At 48.2% G+C, this 23,519-nt stretch overlaps 7 non-coding genes across 7 annotated transcripts; 3 read left to right on the top strand and 4 right to left on the bottom strand.

Annotated features, from left to right (window-relative positions):
• Positions 1 to 269: 269 nt before the first annotated feature.
• Positions 270 to 343, top strand: trnai-gau (transfer RNA isoleucine (anticodon GAU)). The gene has a single exon. It is a non-coding gene; the product is annotated as a tRNA-Ile (tRNA).
• Positions 344 to 16,271: 15,928 nt separating this feature from the next.
• Positions 16,272 to 16,346, bottom strand: trnat-agu (transfer RNA threonine (anticodon AGU)). The gene has a single exon. It is a non-coding gene; the product is annotated as a tRNA-Thr (tRNA).
• A 3,176-nt stretch (positions 16,347 to 19,522) lies between these two features.
• Positions 19,523 to 19,595, top strand: trnak-uuu (transfer RNA lysine (anticodon UUU)). The gene has a single exon. It is a non-coding gene; the product is annotated as a tRNA-Lys (tRNA).
• Positions 19,596 to 21,469: 1,874 nt separating this feature from the next.
• Positions 21,470 to 21,551, top strand: trnas-gcu (transfer RNA serine (anticodon GCU)). The gene has a single exon. It is a non-coding gene; the product is annotated as a tRNA-Ser (tRNA).
• A 313-nt stretch (positions 21,552 to 21,864) lies between these two features.
• trnak-cuu (transfer RNA lysine (anticodon CUU)) lies at positions 21,865 to 21,937 on the bottom strand. The gene has a single exon. It is a non-coding gene; the product is annotated as a tRNA-Lys (tRNA).
• Positions 21,938 to 22,817: 880 nt separating this feature from the next.
• trnat-agu (transfer RNA threonine (anticodon AGU)) lies at positions 22,818 to 22,892 on the bottom strand. Its single transcript has one exon. It is a non-coding gene; the product is annotated as a tRNA-Thr (tRNA).
• A 342-nt stretch (positions 22,893 to 23,234) lies between these two features.
• On the bottom strand, positions 23,235 to 23,305 carry trnag-gcc (transfer RNA glycine (anticodon GCC)). The gene has a single exon. It is a non-coding gene; the product is annotated as a tRNA-Gly (tRNA).
• Positions 23,306 to 23,519: the final 214 nt, after the last annotated feature.

The raw sequence follows: 23,519 nt of genomic DNA, 5'->3' as shown, positions 1-23,519 counted from the left end.
CGATATGGCGAATGGCCTACAATTAGCCGAGTGGGAACTATTTGCAATAAGGGGCGCACTCCCAGGCACGCTTAACAGTCTGTTTTCCTTGTTTTAGCTTGTTCCACCATCAAAAGCCAATTGTTAAACTGTCCCGAAATACCTGTCAAGAGGACAAACAAGGTGTCCACCAGGTCCCCACTTATCGCCCTCAGACCCCAGCGTACCGATTGAGTCTGCTTCGGGGTACATAAAATAAAAATACATCCAATATTGCAATGGTCTCATGTGGCCGATTAGCTCAGTTGGTCAGAGCGTGGTGCTGATAACGCCGAGGTCACGGGTTCAACCCCTGTACTGGCCACCTTCTTTATGTGCTCCAGGAACAACAAAAACCCACGGCGGCAACTTACCAGCCCCCAAAACCAACATCACACCACACACCCACCTGTGAAACACCCTCGACAAGACCGGGGAAAGGTAAAGAAAACAGCATGTCAAAGCAGAGCGGCAACAAATCTCTTGGTCACCACGACTGCAAGGAGCAGAGCAATGGGGGCAGTGGACCCCACTATCCTCTTCAGACCACGAGTGCAGAGAATGTGTACCGTGAAGGAACAACAAAATCACCACAAGGAAAACAGCATGGCGGCAACAAAAGCCCAGGCCCAAACCCCCCCAGACACCATAACAAACGCACAAGCGCACAACCCAGTCAACTGCGAAACACCTCCATCAAGGCTGCCAACCTACCGGGGAAAGGTAAAGAAAACAGCATGGCAAAGCAGAGCAGCGGCAAACCTCTCGCCCACCGTGACTGCATGTGGCAGATTGTCCGAGAACCAAAATTTCGACCACGAACACAGAGAATGCGGTCTGTTAAGGATGAGTTAGTTGATTTGAGCTGGAAACATTTGATGCAATGGTGTCCTGTGGTCGGTTAGCTCAGTTGGTCAGAGCGTGGTGCTAATAATGCCAAGGTCACGGGTTCAACCCCAGTACTGGCCACTCTTCTTTATGTGCTCCAGGAACAACAAAAGCCCACAGCGACAACCACCTGTCAAACACCCTCGACAAGACCGCAGAAAGACCGGGGAGAGGTAAAGAAAACAGCATGTAAAAGCAGAGCTGCAACAAACCTCTTGGTCACCAAGACTGCAAGGAGCAGATCAAAGGGGGCAGTGGACCCCATTATCCTCCACCCAAAGTTTTACATCACGAGTGTCCTCCCCCCCCCGGCCCCATAACCAACAGCAAACAACCCAGTCAACTGCGAAACACCCCCATCATGGCCGCCAACTGACTGGGGAAAGGTAAAGAAAACAGCATGGCAAAGCAGAGCAGCGGCAAACCTCTCACCCACCGTGAATACATGAAGCAGATCAATGGGGGTGGGCGACCCATCAAACGATCAAACAGCAATGAATCGTTTCAACTATTTTCTTTTAGTTAGTGTGTGATTACTTATTTACTTGATTTGAGTACAAATACAAATCAGTGGTAACCATGGATCAGGATGAGTTCCAATGATGTCAAGGATCAGCTGGTAAAAAAGGTAAGGTAAAAAAACAGCGTGGCAAAGCAGAGCGGCGGCAAACCTCTCGCCCACCATGACTGCATGAAGTAGATCAATGGGAGTGGGCGGCTCCATTGTCGAGACTGCAAGGAGCAGATCAATGGGGGAAGTAGACCCCATTATCCTCTACCCAAAATGTAGACCACGGGTGCAGAGAATGCAGACCGTGAAGGAACAAAAAAGCCCCTATCAACAAACCCCGGCCCTCACTCGCCAGTGCGGCGTTGTCCGGGAAATTTGGAAAAAATTCTGGTCAATAACAAATTTGGTGGAAACCTGGTAGCATTGTGTCTGTGTGTCTGATAATATTATTACGCTAGCAGGTGTGTTGACATAGTGTATGTTTTGTGACATTATTGTGAAGTTTTGAGAAAACCGGTGTTTGTTCCAGTATACTGCGTGGTCCGGGACCACTAAGGGTCGGCGTACCCAACTGGGTGGAGGGCCGTAAATGTAACGCTCCATTCGGGTCCAGTGAAGGGCAGTACACCAAGCGTGGTGAGGGGAACGCTTCACTTGGATGCTTAACAATAGACAGGGTCTATTGCGCTAATTTTACTGGGTGGAGGGCCGTAAATGTAACGCTCCATTCCAGGTCCTGTGAAGGGCAGTACACCAGCAGGCGGTGAGGGGAACGCTTCACATGGCTGCTTAAATAGACAGGGTCTATTTGATAACTTTCATTATTGCTCAACATCCTTGCAACTATCAGTTTTGTATTTGTTTTTTGTTTTAATTGTTGTGGGAATAGAATGGAAGGTGAGTTGGGCCGAGAATGTGAGGAGTAGGAAATGTGTGGGGGTCCCCCGAGGGTGTCAGAAAGTGAGTTGTTTGGTTTTGTGGAAGGTCAGGTTATGAGTGGCTTGGTAAGTCAGGATAAGAATAAAGATAGACAGATGGGAAGTGTGTGATGGACAGAGTAGGGATAATATTGTGAAGGTTCAGAGTAAGTTCAGACGGGAGGAGGAAAAGATTATGAAATAAATAAGACAGGTGCAGGAGAAAATTGAGCAGGCGTCATTCTGGCAGAAGTCAGAACTTAAGAAGACGCTGAAAAAATTAGAAGATTCTAGGCGAATGATTCATTCGATGGGGATGGCAAGCTTGGCTTTGGCCGCCCCGTACATGACGCGGGACAAACAGTCGAAGGCGAGAAGGGCCCTAGTGGTCACGCCATCGGCGCTCCCGTTCGATTCAAAACCCTCCCAGTGGAGTCTATCCTACTCTAAGATTCCAGGGAGAAGTCGACATTAATGGGGAGGAGTTAAATAGACACGTTCCGACCCTACAACAAGCAAGGCGTCATCCCCCAACAGACATAGGCAGCCCCGCGCCACAGGTTGGCGACCCATCAGTGGAGACTGGTGGTGCGACTGCCTGCACGGGTGCGGCGCAAAACATGTCCCTTATAGATTCGGCCAGACACAGTAAAAGCGTATCTAAGATTTTAAAACAAATTGACATGTCTAATGTGTTGCCAGAAGGCAGTACCAGGCGCCGATACACTGCGGGGACAGATTACGGCAGGCGCCAGCCGGCGACACCTACGGCGGAACGGGATACCCAATCGGAAGATGACATATCCCTAACGCCGTCTTCACCAGCCCCTGTGAGACGAGACGACACAGGGGCTCGATCTAAAACAGTTATGCCTTTAAAAGTTGACGTGGCGAGCCGGCACACACTAGCCCGTGGAGCAGACCCATGGATCAACGAGGTATTGCGCCTCACAGCTGGCCTCACTTTGGCCTGGGGAGACGTCCGCTGTCTGTGACCACACTGTTTCGAGCGGCAGTGCTAGCTGGAATGCCCTCATCAGTGGCTAATAAATTAAAAGATGTTCCTAATCTGTCAGTCGAAACAGAAAAATCATACAAAGCGATCTTGTTCCACCACATGCGCAGGCACCGTGAGGAGGAGGACGAAAAAGATAAAACACAAAAGGATTTAGCAGCAGAACTGTTGAAATTACAATTAGCTAAAGAACGAGAGTTCACCTCAGATAAAAAGAAAGAGAAAAACATTATGTGGCAGGGGTGTGGTGGCATATCTAACCGAGGTGGGAGAAGGGGTGGACCGTCTCAGGGCTACACTGGCTGTTTCGTGTGCGGAGCTCTTGACCACTGGGCACGTGATTGCCTCACCTGCACTGGACAGTGGCCACCATCAGGACCACCGCAGTCGCTCCCACAACAGCAGCAGCAACCATGGGCTCATCAACCACCAGGCATGCAGTCACAAGGAGGCTCACGTGGGCGGGGCGGCCCATTACACCGACCTCAGCAACAGCAAGCGGCTTCTCAACCTTCCCCTGCTGGTCAATACGACCAAGACCAGGACGGTGGTGCCAACTGGTTTGAACTTGATTGGTCGTGACATATTGACTGCTTCTAATGCTACTATTTTGTGCACAGACTCTGGTTTAACCCTGATGTTGCCAGATGGCACGACAGTGGACTGCAACAACCAAAGCACAGGAGGACAATACCTGCTCAAACAACTGCCGGCAACCACAACAGCCGACATTTATTGGTGCCTTCTGACTCGGACTTCGTCACCAAGCAGTGTGGTGTCAGTCTATGAGACGTGGAAACCATGGATCCTGTCCAAGGCCACGTATATGCCTCCCACCACCCCGTTACATTGCACATTGTTTTACGACACACAACAGGATATGACATATCAGGAAGGTATGGAGTAGTGGTTAAATTCTTCTCGTCTTTTCGCAGGTCCTAAGGGGGTGGCGGCCAGCGTCTATTTTGTTAAGTTGGAACAGGCCTGGTACAAAGGCACACCTGATTCGGCGCCACACATCTCTTTGGCTGTGGCCCCAGGACATGAACAACAGTCCTTGGGTCCCATGGTGAAACGGTTGTTGGCAGCTAAAGACTGGACGCCGCTCCCTGAGGTACCGCAGGTACAACACTCACCCTCGGAGTCGCCGTATCGTGTGGTGTGCCAATGCACAGACGTGTCCGTTGTTCAACATCACTTGATTGACAGGTACGAGCTAAAAACACTGACAGATCACGAACTCTCCGGACCCATGTTGGACACCATCCCGGAGGGGGTGTGGTCCAACGGTCCATTTGACGTAGGTTTTTGTGAGTTGAAAGTATTTTGCTTTCACCTATCATGGCCAACGGTTCCAGTACACCCGCATGCCCCAAGGTTTCAAGAACAGCCCTGGTTTGCTCAATCATCATTTGCGCCAGGTTTTGTCAGTTTTGCAACTTCCAGATGGATGGACGATCTCCTCCTCGCCACTGACTCTGCTGATTGTTGTTTGCAGGTCACGGAAGCCATGCTGCTGTGTCTGTACAAATTGGGTTTCAAAGTCTCACGCAAAAAACTACAATGCTGCAGGAAATCTGTCACCTTTCTGGGTCGTGTTCTCTCAGCTGCTGGCTACGCCATGTCGGACGCCCATCGTGCATCCATCCTCAGGCATCCCAAGCCTTCCACGGTGGGTGAAATGCTGTCCTTTTTGGGACTGTGTGGTTACAGTCGACAGTACATCCCCTGCTACGCGGAACGCACTGCACCCTTGCACGCGTTAGTACGTGCCAAGGGCTCTAAGCATGCCAACGCCAGGCTGGACTGGGACTCGGAGACTTCACAAGCCTTCGTGACCCTAGGTCAGTCGCTGGCCTCTGCTTTGGCTCCGCAGACAACCGTTGTGTACTCGTTACACCGCGGGGGTCGCGACTCTCATCCAAAAGACCACTCTGCCCCGGAGGATGTCTCATCTCTTAGGTCGCCTCGGTCTGCATTGGATGCAGCCCGTGAGGGGGGAGGTGGTGAAGATGTCGCTGCCCTTGGCGATATCCCGAGCCCTGGGGGCTCCTCCTCCCCAACCAACAACTGAGGCGATTTCTGCATTAACTAACGCACGCACACACACACACACACACACACACACACACACACACACACACACTGATAGTTCAGCACCTGATTACACTGATACTGCACAACATACATGCAAGCGGCAAACTATATTACCAATCAGACCGAAGAAGACTTCAAGGCGGTAAGTGAACAGTTGCGGGCCACGTCTTTGATGTCCTTTCAAAATCGTATCGCTCTCGATATGTTATTAGCAGAAAAACATGGTGTGTGTGCAATGATTGGTACGGAATGTTGCACTTTCATCCCAAACAATACGGCACCGGGTGGTCGTTTGTCTCGTGCAATCGAAGGTCTCACAGCTTTGAATAAAATCACATGAAATCACATGTCGGTGTGGACACCAGCCCGTGGGACTCGTTGATGAGCTACTTTGGTAAGTGGAAAGACTTGGCCTCCGGCATTATTATTGCAGTTTTAGTGTTTCTTGTTCTGGCTGGTCTTTTCGTTTGTTGTTGTCTCCCGTGTTCCAAGTGCCTTTTCCAGCTCATCCTGTCCAAGGTGATGGCGGCCGATGGGCGAGGTCAATACCAGTTGGCCCGCATGCATCCACCGCCCCCACAGGGTGACCAGGTGCTACTTCCCTAACTCTGATCCGGTATTTCACCTTGTGGCCTCTGTTGAGGCCATGAGGGGGATTGAAGGATTTCATGTATGTTGGTCTCCTATTCTTTGTGTCTCACTCATATAACTATGCACTACATTTAATCAAGTACAACCAAGTAGCCTTGGGCAAATCACAGGACACATAATCGCTGTCAGGCACATACAGTTCCGGAGCTCTACTACACATCCACAATTTTGACTAACAACAGATAACGGGAGAGCATGACGTCGGCAGCCATGGCCTGTCGATAACGGCTGGCTCCACCGCTCCACCCCGCCCGCCCTGCGTTGGTGAGAAGACGTCGGCCGAGGAAAGGAGGGGGGCCACCTGTGATACGCCAGAGATCTACCGACATTTCTTAGCATAATAAAAGCCGGGCAGGGACAGTTAGCTGTACTCATTTGTTCTGACCTGTAAGTAAAGCCTACGTCTCTGCAGGTGTTAGGGAAATCAACTTTATTTGTATAGCACTTTTCCTGCAAGGAGATGCAACACAAAGTGCTTTCCAGAATTAAAACAATTTCCACAATTAAAAAGGAAAACAATGAAGCAAAAAGAAAGCCCCTCCTTCCCACCCTCCATACTAGACCCACACACGCACACACACACGCAAGCACACAATCACACACAGTAGGGAGACATGGCATGGTACTGAGGAACAAGGAAATGCCACCTTTGGGGCCGTCCACACTGGGAGGAGCTGCAGGCCGTGCCATCGGAGGACCAGCCTCCGGGCAGCCCGACATTTAAAAACCAGTAAGAGAATCTTAAAATCGATCCTGAAGCGGACGGGGAGCCAATGCAGCGACTTTAAAACCGGTGTAATGTGCTCTCACCCTCTGGTCCTCGTCAGCACACGTGCGGCTGAGTAATCTAAACGACAGGATATAAAAGCATGCATTAGCACCTCCGTACTGGCCTGAGAGAGAAACGGGCGGACTCTGGTTATGTTCTTAAGGTGATAAAAACCTATTTTTGTTATATTTTTGATATGTGGGATAAAATTTAGCTCAGAGTCAAAAATCACGCCCAAATTTTTAACTGAGTCGGCTAGTTTAATATCCTGTAATTTTGGTAAAAGTTTCTCTCTCTGGCCTTCAGGACCAATAACTAAAACCTCAGTTTTGTCCTGGTTGAGCTGCAGGAAATTCTCTGCCATCCATGACTTAATGTCTACAATGCAGTTAAAAAGGGCATCAAGTGGCCCTGAGTCATCAGGAGACACGGCAATGTATAGCTGTGTATCATCAGCATAACTATGGAAGCTGATGCCGTGCCTCCTGATGACGTCCCCAAGGGGAAGCATGTACAGATTAAAAAGGAGTGGACCTAAGATTGAGCCTTGAGGAACCCCACATTCAATTTCATGGGTTCCTGAGGAACATGTATCCATACTTACATAAAAACATCGGCCTGTGAGATAAGAACAAAACCAGTTAAGAGCAGTACCAGAGAGGCCGACCAGGTATCTAAGTCTATTTAATAAAACGTGATGGTCCACTGGATCAAAAGCAGAGCTTAGATCCAGTAGAACCAAGACTGTGAGCTTTTTGTTATCTAAATTCCACCTGATGTCGTTTAAAATCTTTAAAAGTGCTGTCTCGGTACTGTGGTTCCTCCTAAAGCCAGACTGATGTTTCTCTAAAATGCTATTTCTGTTTAAAAAGTCATTAAGTTGGTATAAAAACAGTTTTTCTAAAACTTTACTTAAAAACGGCAAGTTGGATACAGGTCGGTAATTATTAAAATTGTTGGGGTCTAAATTGCTCTTCTTCAGAAGGGGCTTCACCACCGCCGTTTTAAAGGCGGTGGGGAAGACACCCGTCTGAAGAGAGAAACAATCTTGAAACAATTCTTGAAACAATTCAAGATGTTTAAGACTGCTCCTCAAAGAATCCATAAAGTGATTTTAAGAGTGATGTGGGAATTGGATCTAAAAGGCAGGTTGTTGGGCTTACTTGGGAGAAAACTCGACCAAGTGTCCTTGCATCAACCAGGGCAAAACTCTCCAGTCTCTCCTCAGGCAAGGACAACAGTCCAGGTGTGGTAACAGGCAAAACTTTCTGGGGTAACAGGCAGGATCTGATGTCCTTGATTTTAGTTCTGAAGTGGTCTGCAAAGTTTTCACAAAGATCGTCTGTTGGTGTCTTAAAAACTTTATTAAAATTTGTGCCTGTTAAAATATTAAAGGTGGAGAAGAGGAACCGGGGATTGTTTTTATGGTTGGTAATGAGTTGTGAGAAATGGGAAATTCGTGCCTTTTTTACTGTATTATTGTAGGTTTTGAGTTGTTGACATAAAATCTCGTAATGAACTGTCAATTTAGTTTTTCTCCATCTTCTCTCAGTACTCCTGCATTTTCTTTTCAGTTTATTGATTTCATCGTTATTTCTCCACTGGGGTGTAGGTTTCCTTTTTATTGTTTTTGTTACAGGTGGAGCTACTGAGTCCAGAGTTGACTTCAGTTTACTGTTAAAATTATCAACGATAAAATCACAAGGGGGCGGCACAGTGGTCTAGGGGTTAGCGCACAGACCTCACAGCTAGGAGACCAGGGTTCAATTCCACCCTCGGGCATCTCTGTGTGGAGTTTGCATGTTCTCCCCGTGCATGCGTGGGTTTTCTCCGGGTACTCCGGTTTCCTCCCACATTCCCAAAACATGCACTCCAAATTGTCCATAGGTATGAATGTGAGTGTGAATCGTTGTTTGTCTGTGTGTGCCCAGTGATTGGCTGGCGACCAGTCTAGGGTGTACCCCGCCTTACGCCCGAAGACAGCTGGGATAGGCTCCAGCACCCCCCGCGACCCTCGTGAGGAAAAGCGGTAGAAAATGAATGAATTAATGAAAATCACAAGGTGCAGATAAAATTTCAGCAGGAGTGCTCTGTAAAATCTCAATAAAATTTGCAGCCACTTCAGAAGTTAGATAGCGTCTCCTCACTGTTCTCACCGGGGCCTCCTCCTTTTTAAAACTGGTGATGCTAAAAAATACATAGTAGTGGTCAGACATAGCCAGGTCAACAACAGAGGACACACCGATGGACAGGCCATGGGTTATGACCAAGTCCAGGGTGTGTCCTCTGTTGTGAGTTGGCTGTGTGACGTGCTGCTTAAAATCAAGACAATTTAAAAGGTTTAAAAACTCTCTGGATATTGGATCCGAGGTATCATCAACATGTAGATTAAAATCACCAGATAATAAAATCCTGTTATAAGAAGTGTGAATGATTGATAAAAGTTCAGAGAATTCACTAATAAAAGAACTAGAGTGATGGGGTGGTCTGTATACAGTGATACAAAGAATCGGAGGGCTGCTAAAAGTAAAGGCATGGTGCTCAAATGACTTGTAACTGTTAAAAGACACTCCATTTGAGGTCAGCGAGTCATTTGTGATGGATGCCGTCCCACCTCCTCTTTTACCCTCTCTAGTAGAATATAAAAAAATTTAATTTGCTGGGCAGGCCTCAGTGAGAACAACGGATGCGTCAGTACCAAGCCATGTCTCAGTTAAAAGAAGACAGTCTAACTTATTATCTAAAATCACATCATTCATTAAAAAGGTTCTATTTAAAAGAGAGCGAACATTAAAAAGTGCTACATTGATGGTGACAGGTGGCTTGTTGATCATGGAGGTGGGGTATGGGTGTCTATTGAGTGGTCGGAGGTTATGAGGGTACACAGAGTGAGTATGGCGGTGTCTGATGTGTCGATGTAGTGTAATGATTACTGGAATGGAAGTAGTGTTGATGTAAGTTGGAGGTCCAAGTCCAGTATTGTGTGTATGGTGGTCAGAGGTGGAACTGAGTGGATAGGAGCATGGACCTGGGGGACATCAATCAGAGTGGGACAGAGCAACAGGTGTGGGTTTGGGGATGATACCATGCTGAAGGCCAAAAGCCAGGTTGGATGAGAGCATGCGGGCACCTCCCCTGTTAAGATGAAGCCCGTCAGGTCCAAAGAGGTGTCGTCTCTCCCAGAAAACATCAAAGTTGTTGATGAAGCCGACGTGGTGGGAGTTGCAGGCAGAGGAGAGCCAGGTGTTGAGACTCAGCAGACGGCTGAATCTGCCGATCCCTCTGCCGCAGGTGGGGGTGGGGCCAGAAATAAAAACAGTCACTTTGGACTGTGAAATGGAATTAAAAAGGTGTCTAAAGTCCTGTTTTAAAAGTTCGGACTGTTGCCTGGCGATGTCGTTCGTACCTGCGTGGATAATAATCCTTTTCGCCTGTGGATGAGAGTTCAGGATGTCTGGTATTTTCCCGGTTACATCGGAAACGGTGGCTCCGGGGAACGACAAAGTTAACGCCTCCCTCATGCGGACATGCCTCACAATGGAGTCCCCGATGACCAGGGTTGTCAGAGCGGCCGCTCGGTCTTCAGGGGAACAGGCCAGCTCAGCCACCCCACCACCCAAACCAGGGCCCCGTGTGATTCCTCGCCAGGTGGGAAGAGCGGGACGAGTGGTGGCGCACCGCATCCCTCACGAGCTGCTTACGCCGAGTTGCGGAGCGGGTCGGCTCCTGTGCCGGCAGACGGCTCCCTGTTGGACACCCACCAACCGGAGGGCTGCTGGCAGTGAGTGGAGGGAAGGTTGTGGTGTCCGTCAGCGGGGGTATGGTGCCTGTGGCCACAGCAACAGATGTTGACTCTTGGTGTGGGTCCCGGGTCGCCGACTTCTCGCTCAGAGCCGGACAGAGCCGCGTATTTGTTGGAGAGCGGTAACGGAGGAGAAGCAGCCCCGCCGTGAGTCCCGCTCGGAGCCCTCTTCCGCCCGCGGACAACCACTTCGGTCCAGGGGGTCCCCTTGTTTGGAGTGGAGCAGGCGGGCCGCCGACAGGGGGAGGACGGGTCCCAAAGAACCGTTTGCCCGAGCACGGAGGTGGTGTTCGGCGGAGCGAACTCACCAAATCGAGAGGTCTCCAGCCAGTTGGTCGGGAAACGGGTCTTGAGGGAGATCAGCACTGAATCCTTCCTCTGGAGTTCATTTGACATCCGCTCGATGTCCTAGAGAAGGTGAGCGATCTTTTCGTATGCTTTGTTTAGCATTTGTTCCAACTTCCCCGGTGAGTCGGCAGCATCCAATGTTGGCATAATGAGGTACAAGAGTCACAGCTAAAAAGTTAGCTAGCTACGTTAGCTTCCACGGCTAACGACTGGGGCCACCACCGAGCCACCTCTGTCTCGCTGCCGCCTGTCTTGCGCCGAGCGTCACCAAATGTGGAGATGTGATTCAAAAAGATTTAAAAAGATTTTAAAAGATATAAAAGCCAAGGATAAGCGGTAAAAAGCGTTAACACTGCACTTGAACACAGCGACTACAATGGAGCAACAGTTGCTAACAACAATCACAAGACTTATGAGCCTGGAGCGCCGTGTAATCTGACTGGTCTGAGAGTAAACCATATAACTGACAAGTTTGTTGTCATCTCTTGCCTCCAACACGACACCCACAGGAATCACTGACCTAAGAACAGGTGGTCAAATTCCAACAATATTGTCAGGGCAAGGGCGGGTGGCGCGGCGGTTTGATCCCCAGATGCAGGACACAGCAGGCTCAGGTAAGGTCTTAAAGTCTTTTAATTGTCCAGTGAGTGAGGCACAAGAAACTGAAAGCGAGGGAGCACAAAGAGGGGGCTCCGTGACTTAGTGCCAGCAGGCACAACACAAATTACCTCACGAAACAATAAGTAGTCCGAAAGGCACGCGGGCTACCGGACGGGCAGAGGCGAAAGCAGTGCTGAAGGGGTACAGGAGCACGGTAACAGCTCGGATCTGGTCTGTCACGTCCACCAAGGAATAATCCAGCACCCTCCTGCAGCAGCTCAGTGCCTAATGAAGGAGGCTGGAAATTAGGACGAATTGGCAACAGCTGCACCTGTCAGGTAGCTCTGCCCAACTCAAGGGAGGTCCGCGTCTGTAAATGCACAAGGAGAGCAGTAAGGGTACAAATGACACCAAAACCCAGACGTGCCCCCAAACAGCAACACGAGGTATAAGCACATGTCACAGCGCAGCGTGACAAATATACCTTTATTCGTCCCTCAGTGGAGAAATTTACATTGCACAGCAGCAAAGGGGACAGAACTAGTTCAACAGTAAAAAAATAAACAATCTAAGAATAAACAAAAGTAATAAAGTAAAAACAGTTTAACAATTTTGTCACGCGGATTGTTGTTTGATTTCCCGACGGGGAGTTCCTGTTTTGTATGTCACAATTTCACGTTGAACCTTGAGCAGGATTACGATTGCAACAACCAGTAGGGTAAAGCAACCCCTTCTCACTAGAACATCACTTTTTTTCATATTTTTTAAAATGATTTCAAGACCAAAATATGTGATTTGGACACACATGACAGAGGTCTATTAAACTCATGAAAAACATGCAACTTAGTGAAAATTGGATTTAGCGCCTTTTGGTTGCAAGCTCTTCACTTCTTCCCTACCTTTTGTTGCAACTGCACAGTCAACAGCTTGGGCAGCCCTGGGTGTGCGTCGCATACGGAAACCCTTCTTTCGTGGCATCTAAAAGAAAAGAGATGAAATCAATGTCAGTTCACACACCATGTACTTAAGCTTCTAAATGCTCTTTTCCATGCTCTCTGGTTACCCTGTGTGTGCGTGGGTTTTCTCCGTGCCCCCCCATTGGCGATGCCATATTGTCCATAGGCATGAAACTGAGTGTGAATGGTTGTCTATATGTGCCCTGTGATTGGCTGACAACCAGGATGTACCCCGCCTCTCGCCCGAATACAACTGGGATAGACTCCAGCAGCAGCAGTAGAAAATGAATGAACATATCCATACATCTTACGTACTGCCTATCCTCACAAGGGTTGCGGGCATGCTGGAGCCTTCCCCAGCTATATTCAGGCGAGAGGTGGACAACATCCTGGTCACCAGCAACACACAGGGCACATATAGACAACCATTCACAGTCACATTCATGGCCACAGACAATATGGAGTGTGTGTGGGGTGGGGGTCAAATGAAAGTGAGTATGAATGGTTGTCTCTATGTGCCCTGTGATTGGTTGACAACTGTTGAATACATGTGCATCAAGAACCTTCTACAACAACAGTATATTCATCAAGCTGGACTTGTTCCACTGTATGCGACGGCATCTTCGTGAGTGTGCCTCAGAACATCACCCGCTATACAGCACCTTTGCACAGTTCCTATCGGCTGCCTTCTCTGTGGTGGACCAGGAAGACCTGCAGAGGCTCCAGGATGCATACGTCTTCTGTGGCATCCAGCCTGCAAATCCCACCAAGCAGCATATTCGTGAGCACTGCAGGATAAAGATTCCTCCGCCCGGGATGCTTATTCGGAGAGTGGAAGGGGTGTTGAAGCACTTTCTGTTAGAATAAAATGTAGATACAAGTATTATTTTGTTGGTTATCACACTTATATCCATTTGCTTAGACAATAGAAAGTGTTTGAATGTGCTGAAGAAGGAATGTTCCCGTGACCCTGATCAGAGACCCCCAGCGACCCCCAGGTCCTGGAGGTGCCTGGATGCACCAACAGCGACTCTGCAGATGCTCATGTTAATCCTGCAAGAATGTGTCAAGATAAGAACTCATAAAACATTAAAAGTAATAGCTCTCACATACACACACACACATAGACAAACAAATACAGCTCGTGCAACTGTCTTCTCCACCCCCCCTTAGAGTTGCACGACCATGTAGTAGGGACCCCCGAAAGAGAATAAAAAGAGAGGAGTGTGAACTGCATATTCAGAGTGGAGGGGCATGTCACTGGGTATGTGGTTTCACTCTCCTCGCTGCGAGTAACTTTGAATATTGTTGTCTGTCTCTTCTGTATTTCTGTATTTAAGTGTTTTTACAAGTGTCACAGGAGTTTGAACCTGACACTTTCACCTGACCACAGATCTGAATAGCATCCCTCTATATAAGCACTCCATGCTAAAGAGATGGAGGATCCAACGTGTCCACATTCTGCGCGGTTGCCTCAGTGATCCTGAGGTGGAAGGGGGCATACTGTACCGCCGTGGAGGAACGATACAGTTAAACCATGTGCCAGGTGAGCGTGCAGCAGTCCCTGTCTGGATCCCCATCAGAGGCACGTCGCAGCAGGAGGGCTACCACTTCCACCAGGCCAAATGGGTGACACGCAGGTGTCCCCAGAGCTGTTCCAGGCCCAGGCCATGACAGGAGTGTGTCGCTGGAACTATCAGTGTCTGCTGGACCTGAAACTGCCAGGCGTTTGTCTCCCGCCTGTTTTCGACCCTGCACTGATGTGCTCCCTGAATGCTGTTTCCAGACGGGTCTTTGGCGAAGAAAAGTTTGTCCAGGTTTGGCCTGGAGTACAGGGAGCCAGAGTGTTGTTCGGTCCCTTTAGACTGGGACAAACATAAAACCAAGAAGGACCCCGGCCGCGCCACAAGTGCTCCTTCTCCAGGCATCCTGTCTGATCAAGGAGCTGGTCAGGGAGCAGAACCAGTGCAGCCTTCCTCCACACCTCCCACCAGGCTTTTCAATTTTGTTCCCCACTCTGTTCACCCTCTTCAAACTGCTACTGCGACTACGTCTAGTCGTGTGGCCCCTATCCCAGCATCTGAGTTGGACAATAAAGCTTCTGTTACTGAGCTTCAGCCACAGCCAGGTAAAAACTTATCTAAACTAATCATGTGTGCCCTTGTTCTAATAGTGTTGCATCTTGTTTGAACCAAATAACAAATGTGTATCTCATGGTTTTCTTTGCCTAGAGCCCACAAGAAGATTGCCCATCCAATGTTCTCCGACTGCTGCCCGCACTGGACCAGTGAAGACTGGAGGGAGAGTATTTGTGTTGGACCACAAGCGCTGGCCGTCTCCAAAGAAGTCGGCAATTGACGAGCTCCTTAATAAACACCGCGGGCACGAGGACATGATCAAGCTTGTGGTTCGGGAGTATGGCACTCTTGTCCACAAGTCCAGCAAAGACCCCAACAGCATGCTGCATCCAACATCAAAATTGCATATTTCCAAATACATAAAACACAACAGTAAATTTCTCAATACATCATCTTCACTAAATACCAGCCCAGAGAATCTGCAACATACACAGCAGCTTTGGCAGTTGCTAAGCACTACCTCTGCTGTGCCTGTCGGCAAGCAGGGAAGTACATCTACTGCCCTGCCAAAGTCTTCTCTATCTATAGAGAGAACGGGATGGAAAGAGAGATGAGCTGGAGGGAGTTCCAGGCCTCTCCTTTTTATGAAAAGGAGAAACAACGGCAGCAAAATAAATGAACATTTTTTTTATTATTCATAGCTTGTGATTAGTATTCATTTTTTATTTCTGAGAGTGTTTTTGAGTGTGGCATGGCAACCTGATAAATAAATATTCTTTGTTACATTGCATTGATTTTGTGTTTTATTTCAAGCACTGGTATCAATATAAGCCTGATAGGAATAGTTTGGAATCATATAGGGATTAATTGGAATAAAAATATATTGTGGAGAAGAAAATGGTGACTTGACTGATGCTTAGACGGGATTCAGACACCTGACTTCATTTCTCCGAAGTCTCTCTGCTTGTCTGACATCTGTCTCGCATCCTGATTGGCTGGCAGCAAATGTCAACAACACCCGCGCGGCCCCCGCGAGCTAAGCAGGCCTTTTTCTGCTTAACCTGGCCTTTTTGATCAATTCCACAGCTGGCCGAGTTTCTCGGGGAACACAAGAAGCGAGAGGTTCAGTCATCACTGGGAACTTTGGAAGTGTAGTCACCTTAAGTCAGGTCTGCTTTGGTGAACTTCAGAGGCACCAGTCTGCATCAAAAATAATTCAGTTGCCATCCCTGATCGATGGTAATGGTAATGGCAGGCGAGTCTCTTTGCTTGTCTGACGTCTGTGTCGCATCCTGATTGGCTGGCAGCAAATGTCAACAACACGCGTGCGGCCCGCGCTTGGCAAGTGAGAATTCTACCACTGAACCACCAATGCCACGTGGGGACACACTGTAAGAGAACAAAATTCAACTGTCAAGTGGATGAGCCTCTGCAAAGTGGCGCTGAATGACAAAACATCACAATGTCATACTCTTTGGATTCAAGCACCTTCTGGTGTAATAGGATCCACAACAATCATGTCAGCTGTGGATGCAACGTCAATGCGTTCTTGAAGGGCAAGTGACAAAAAGAAGTACATGGTTCAGAAATCTGCTGCCAAAGTTTCACTGACCAAGCACCCAGGCACTGCTGGGATTTGAACCCAGGAATCTCCTGCTTACTAGACAGGCACTTTGACCAGCTTAGCCACAGTGCCAGCAGTTCATCTGGTACCAACACAAAAACAGTTCGCCAATGGGGAAAAATGTTCATACAAGGGAGGGAGTCCAAAGTCCAACACATGTGTGAATTGAGAGTCCCTGGGTGGGCTCGAACCACCAAGCTCTCAGTTAACAACCAAACGTGCTGACCAATTGCGCGACAGAGACTACAACAGCATGACTGCAGCAAGGTTTCACTAAGTGCTGTCCACCTTAACTCTCGGGTGGTCCGGTCTGTTACGTTTCAGGTGTCATTCTGAATACTGCCCTTTCGCAGGAAAAGAGCCTTTTTACTTTTTCAACATGAGCTCTAAAGAAAGGTATAAGCTGAGATATACTGCATTGGCCGGGAACCGTACCCGGGCCTCCCGCTTGACAAGTGAGAATTCTACCACCAATGCCACGTTGGGAAACACTGTCAGAGAACAAATTAAATTGTCGAGTGGATGTGCCTCTGCAAAGTGGCGCTGAATGACAAAACATCACAACACACGCACGGGATGCCAGGGGAGGCCGAGTACTAACAGAGCTGAGCGAGAGAGCATAAGAAAAAAATTAGTGACCTTGTGGTGGTTACCCGACAGCACCAAGGATATGGTGCACGTCTGATGCGTAATGCATGCCAGGTGATGTTCATCTAGCGAGCAGACATTATTGTGGGGGACAAGCTCAACAGTAGGAATGTTAAGAGAACTGACCAGTTCGCTATCAATGAAGTTCTCGTTCTCGTCCGGCAGTGCCAGCAGCTGGGGAATATCCCTGGTGGAGGAAGAGCGTTGGCGTGCGGGGCGAACTGGACAGCGGGAAATTGTGTGTAGGACTCCCACAGTACAGGCACAGCCACAGGCGTGGACGGTGACTCCTCTCCGCTGACGAAAGGCGACTGGCTCCCAGTTGCATGGGGACGACACTCCCGACGTCATCAGACGGCACTCCGCTGCTGGAGCAGGGAGGGAGGAGTGGTGCCGGAAGAGCCCCAGGAGGTGGGATTTGGAGCCGACGTGTGGGTCGGAGAGGCTCCGCCCTCCGCTGTGCGCTGCGCTCCCGCAGCCGGTTGTCGAGTCGAATGGATAGCGACAGAGAGCGGCTGGAATGACAAGGCACTGCGGAGCGCATATCGGGCGAGCCTCAGCCAACAAGTGCAAGATGTGCTGGCCGCTCGGGATGAGACCCAGACGCTGAGGCTCGCCCGATACGCATTTCGTAGCGCCTTGTCATTCCAGCAGCTCTCTGCCGCTATCCCGGTTAGCTCAGTTGGTCAGCGCGTGGTGCTCATAGCGCCAAGGTCATGGGTTCGACCCCCCGTACTGGCCACTCTTCTTTATGTGCTCCAGGAACAACAAAAGGGCGACAACCCACTGGCCCTCATATCCAACATCACACCACCCACCCACCTGTGAAACACCCTCGACAAGGCTGCTGAAAGACCGGGGAGAGGTAAAGAAAACAGCATGTCAAAGCAGAGTGACAACAAACCTCTCGGCCACCGAGACTGCAAGAAGCAGATCAATGGGGACATGGACCCCATTATCCTCTACCCATAATTTAGACCTCCAGTGTAGAGAATGCGGACCGTGAAAGGACAACACCCCGGCCCTCATAACCAACAGTACTCCACCACAAGGTAAACAGCATGGCGGCAACAAATGCCCAGCCAAAGCGTCACAGACAGGATTCCAACCTGTGCGGGGAAACCCCATTGGATTTCAAGTCCAACGCCTTAACCCCATTGTCCTAGAACCAAAATTTTGCTGATGTCAAGGATCAGCTGGCAACATGTGCATGGGAGGAAGACACATGGTTTGTGTGAGGGGCTACACAAGTCTTTCCACTTCTAGTTAAAAGCCAGGCACCTCACATTGTTTCCATGAAGTACCAAGGGATTGTCCTGTTGCCCTTGTATTTTGTGGGCAAAAAGGAGGCGTTTGCAAGTGGACCTCAGACCCTATCACTGGTCACCTGAACAGGGACTTGAATCCCGGACACTCAGATCAAAAGTCTAATGTTCAGGTGACTGGCTCAAACTTTGTCTTGTCTGACCACTCTTTTGTCCGAAGATATTTGGCTAATGTGGTCTGTTTTCTTAAACCTGCAAATGTCCAAATACACAAGGGTATTGTCTTTGTAGGGAGCATTGTAGTACATGTGACATGTATACTACATATGACATCAGAAATGATGGGTCTTTATTCAACAGAACAAGAACAACATTTCTTTTAAATAACAGCATAGGAGCTGCTGAAATACTGTTTACTAGACATGTCTGTCAAAAAAAATTACAACAGTATACAGTGTCTTCTCTTAAGGGCCCCTGCTTACCAGTTGATGGGGTTTGACTTGATTCCTTTTAACATAAAAGCATTCCGTCGTCTCTTAAGCTATAATCCTGGCTGGCGCTTTTGCAAAAGCTAATATTTTCAAGCAGAGCTTCAAACTGAAATCTGTGACTTGATCAACCTAACTTCTGATCAAATATGTTAGACCATGGAAGCTGGAATGTGCTTTTGAAAAGTCATTGACACGCAGTTTGCCAATTGGGAACCACACAAGTGCTGTGCAAGAGTGGAGCGCAACCATGAATGAACACTGACACTGATGCACCCAGAGAACGTCCCTGGGTGGGCTCGAACCACCAAAATTAACAGCCGAGCGCGCTGACCGATTGCGCCACAGAGACTAACACCCTGCCAACTTCTGTTCAGTTGAAGCCATGCTAACGCATGCTATGTGTCCAGCATGCCCTTTGTTTTGGATGTGACTCGCACCTTCTGGTGTAACAATCGAGGCATTGCAAACCAGGACACCAGCTTTACTCTTTGATGAACGCAAAGTATTTTTGGGTACAATCCAGGGGTCTTGTGCTCTCACGGAAATGACTCTGTCCTTTTTCAACATGAGTTGAGACGAAATGTATTAAAATAGACAGACTGCATTGGTCACTCAATCAGAATTTCTCAGTTTGCCAATTTCAGACTGCTTGACAAAGAATCAAGTCAAACTCCATCAATAGGATGGACAGGGGACAACAAAGCAGGGAAGATAAGGGATAGGGAGGAGAGGGGAAAGATGCGACCGCCTTTGTTGAGAGCCAGAGAAGAAGCTCTCATCTCTGCAAGGTCAAGTACAGTATGCCAGAAGATTTTACCTTGTGAGTTGTCCTCGTTCAACCAAGGCCTGGATAGCTCAGTTGGTAGAGCATCAGACTTTTAATCTGAAGGTCCAGGGTTCAAGTCCCTGTTCAGGCGGTGAAGGTAGGCCCCTTCCCTAAATAACTTGTTTAAGTAAACCTTTTCGACCAAGCACCTTTGCGATCTTCCAGGACTGTGGGTAAACGCCATTCTCAATAATTAAATTGAAGATACAGTGCGACACAGGCACTTTGACCAGCTTAGCCACAGTGCCAGCTGTGCATCTGGCACCAACACAAAAACAGTTCGCCAATCGGGAAAAATGTTCATACAAGGGAGGGAGTCCAAAGAATTGAGAGTCCCTGGGTGGGCTCGGTTATCAAACTCGCTCCCAAGGAAATGTTGGAACTTGGGAAAGCATTAAGAATGGCAAGAAGTAGGATTAAGAATCCTACTTCTTGCCAAAAGCCTACCCTATGGTAGAAGATAAGATATGCCTTTATTCGTCCCTCAGTGGGGAAATTTGCAAGGTCCCGCAAGTTCCGCAACAGCAGTGGGAATACCTCAGTATGTTTACAGACCATGGACTCCTCCTAAATTTAGATACATAGCCTTATCCATGCCAAAACCACACAACAACCTTGACCAAATCCTGACTGACATAACTGACTTGGTACATAATCACCGTCTCAACGGAACTGAATTAGCCCAACTGTTGACATTGACCACAGGCTCCAAGTATGGTGCATTTTTGTACGGCCATTTAGCCAATTTGGCCAAAGGGGAATTCAGAACACCCTCGTGGCCCATTGCCATTTTTATGGTACCTGGCGACTTCAACCAGTGAACTCCACTGTACCGCTTATCCTCATCAACGGACTGTATTCCCCACCCTTTACCAGCATGGGGACATTCCAACCCAAGATGAGAACACACTGGACCAGGTACACAGCAACATATTACGTGGCACAGACACAGCTTCACCCTACCCCCACTTTTAGCCCAGACTGAAAAAGCAGAGAACCCCCTTTGCAGCTGAAATTGCTCAGTTGGGAGAGCGTTGGATTGAATCTCTAAAGGTCCCTGGTTCAATCCCAGTTTTCAGCACAATTGCTGTTTACATCGTGAGTTGGCAAATAGTTTGTAAAGGGGTGACTTTGTTCTCTTGATTTCATCAACATCGATCACGACAACACAGCCAATGACATATTAAGACCAGACAAGTGCAGTTGGGAGGTGACATACAGAATCCTGATGCATATCATGTTACAATCAGACACAAACAGGATGTAGGACCCAACCTTGAGTTCGCGCAAATGTTCACAGCATTAGGTCTGCAAAGTGTTCAGCTGATGCACATTTACTGGAAAGGAAAATGGGCTTTTGTCACGGTAGCCATGCCGACACAAGCTAAAATGTTTCTCCCGCCAGGACAACACCCACATGAAATTCAAGCTTTGCTCGCAGACGAAAAAGAACCAGCTGGAATGAGCAATCTGCACCTCCAAGTCTGAGTTTATGGTTCTTGCCCAGAAAAGCATAGCTCACAGCTGTAATTGTATAGTGGTTCCTACTCAGTGTTGTGGCCGCAGCAACCCCGGCCGATTCAGGGTCATGGCAGGTGTGTGTTGCTATTGTAATTGTATTGTCTGAAAAGACAAGATTGTCTGTCCACTTGTCCAAGTGTGGTGACGTAAAAATACACTAGTTTTGACCACACATGTATTTTTAGTAAACATTATTAGCATGCAATGAATCAAAGTATAAGGTACGATGTCGGAGATCAAGAACGCTTTTGTTGGCAAAAAAAGCCATAACATATCATTTCGACAATACGGGTATCAAACCCGCTATTTCTTGCATGTAGAGCAAGAACTCTAGCCTTTGAGTTAAATCCCCCGCTGCACAGGAAGGCTGCCACAATTTCTGCAACACCAAAACACTAATTAAGATGTGTCATTTTGAGTCAACAAGACCATGTCCACAAAGGAGATGAGGTGACCGAGAGGTTAAGGTGATGGACTGCTAATCCATTGTGTTCTGCACGCATGGGTTCGAATCCCATCCTCATCGGACTGTACTAATGCACCAGTTTTGACACCACCTGTGTTTTTAGGAAACATCATTAGAATGCAATTAATCCAAGCATCCGGTACGATGTGGGAGATTGAGAATGCTTTTTTGGCAAGAAAAAGGCATAATATACCATTTGGAGAATGCAGGCATCGATTCCACTTCATCTCACATGCGAAGTGAGCGCTCTACCATTTGTGGTCCTACAAGAATGGGATTTGTTTTTGTGTACTTCGAATGAAATGTTTTCCGCATGTTGCAGAATTTTCCACAGGAAAGAAATCTTTAAGATGTATCACCAAAAGAGCTGAACCGCCCAACGTGGGGCTCGAACCCACGACCCTGAGATTAAGAGTCTCATGCTCTCCCGACTGAGCTAACCGGGCCTTTTTCTGCCAAGATATCACTTTTTAATTTTTTTTTAATTGATGTGGTCTTCTTGATGTTTGATCAATTCCACACCCAACCGAGTTTCTCAGGGAACAAAGGAGCGAGAGGTTCAGTCATAGCTGAGAACTTTGGAAGTATAGTCATCTTAACCCCCCTGTTATGTTCATTTGCCAGGAACAGCCATGATGTTCCCGGGTCAGTTTGCATGTTTATTTATCTGAAAGATGTCCAAAACCAAAAAAATCCCCACAAGCATTGTTAGTTATTCACTACTAACTCCATTACTAACTATTCTATCAATGTTTAGTGCAATGGTGTACCTTACCTCTCACAGGTAGTGGTTTAATTAATTTTAATTAATTAATTAATTGAATGAATCAGAGGCATCATGACCAGTCTGCATCAAAACATTATCTGAAATCCGGTGGCAGGTTTCTGACATTGATTCTTAATTCAGTTGCCATCCCTGATAGATGGTAATGGTCATGGTAATCATGCCCGCGTGGCAGGCGAGTCTCTTTGCTTGTCTGACGTCTGTGTCGCATCCTGATTGGCCGGCAGCAAATGTCAACAACACGCGCGCGGCCCCCGCTTGGCAAGTGAGAATTCTACCACTGAACCACCAATGCCACGTGGGGACACACTGTAAGAGAAAAAAAATTCAACTGTCAAGTGGATGAGCCTCTGCAAAGTGGCGCTGAATGACAACACATCACAATGTCATACTCTTTGGATTCAAGCACCTTCTGGCGTAATGGGATCCACAACAATCACGTCAGCTGTGGATGCAACGTCAATGCGTTCTTGAAGGGCAAGTGACAAAAAGAAGTACATGGTTCACAAATCAGCTGCCAAAGTTTCACTGACCAATCACCCAGGCACTGCTGGGATTTGAACCCAGGAATCTCCTGTTTACTAGACAGGCACTTTGACCAGCTTAGCCACAGTGCCACCAGTGCATCTGGCACCAACACAAAAACAGTTCGCCAATGGGGAAAAATGTTCATACAAGGGAGGGAGTCCAAAGTCCAACACATGTGTGAATTGAAAGTCCCTGGGTGGGCTCGAACCACCAACCTCTCAGTTAACAGCCAAACGTGCTGACCAATTGCGCGACAGAGACTACAACAGCATGACTGCAGTCAGGTTTCACCAAGTGCTGTCCACCTTAACTCTCGGGTGGTCCGGTCTGTTACGTTTCAGGTGTCATTCTGAATACTGTCCTTTCGCAGGAAAAGAGCCTTTGTACTTTTTCAACATGAGCTCTAAAGAAAGGTATAAGCTGAGATATACTGCATTGGCCGGGAATCGGACCCGGGCCTCCCGCTTGGCAAGCGAGAATTCTACCACTGAACCACCAATGCCACGTTGGGAAACATTGTCAGAGAACAAATTAAATTGTCGAGTGGATGTGCCCCTGCAAAGTGGCGCTGAATGACAAAACATCACAACACACGCACGGGATGCCAGGGGAGGCCGAGTACTAACAGAGCTGAGCGAGAGGGCATAAGAAAAAATTTTGTGACCTTGTGGTGGTTACCCGACAGCACCAAGGATATGGCGCACGTCTGATGCGTA

The sequence above is a fragment of the Doryrhamphus excisus genome, chromosome 2, assembly GCF_030265055.1.
Source record: "Doryrhamphus excisus isolate RoL2022-K1 chromosome 2, RoL_Dexc_1.0, whole genome shotgun sequence".
In the NCBI taxonomy this organism is placed as follows: domain Eukaryota; kingdom Metazoa; phylum Chordata; class Actinopteri; order Syngnathiformes; family Syngnathidae; genus Doryrhamphus; species Doryrhamphus excisus.
The sequence above is the reverse complement of the archived record's forward strand: the minus strand, read 5'-3'. Positions and strand labels throughout refer to the sequence as shown.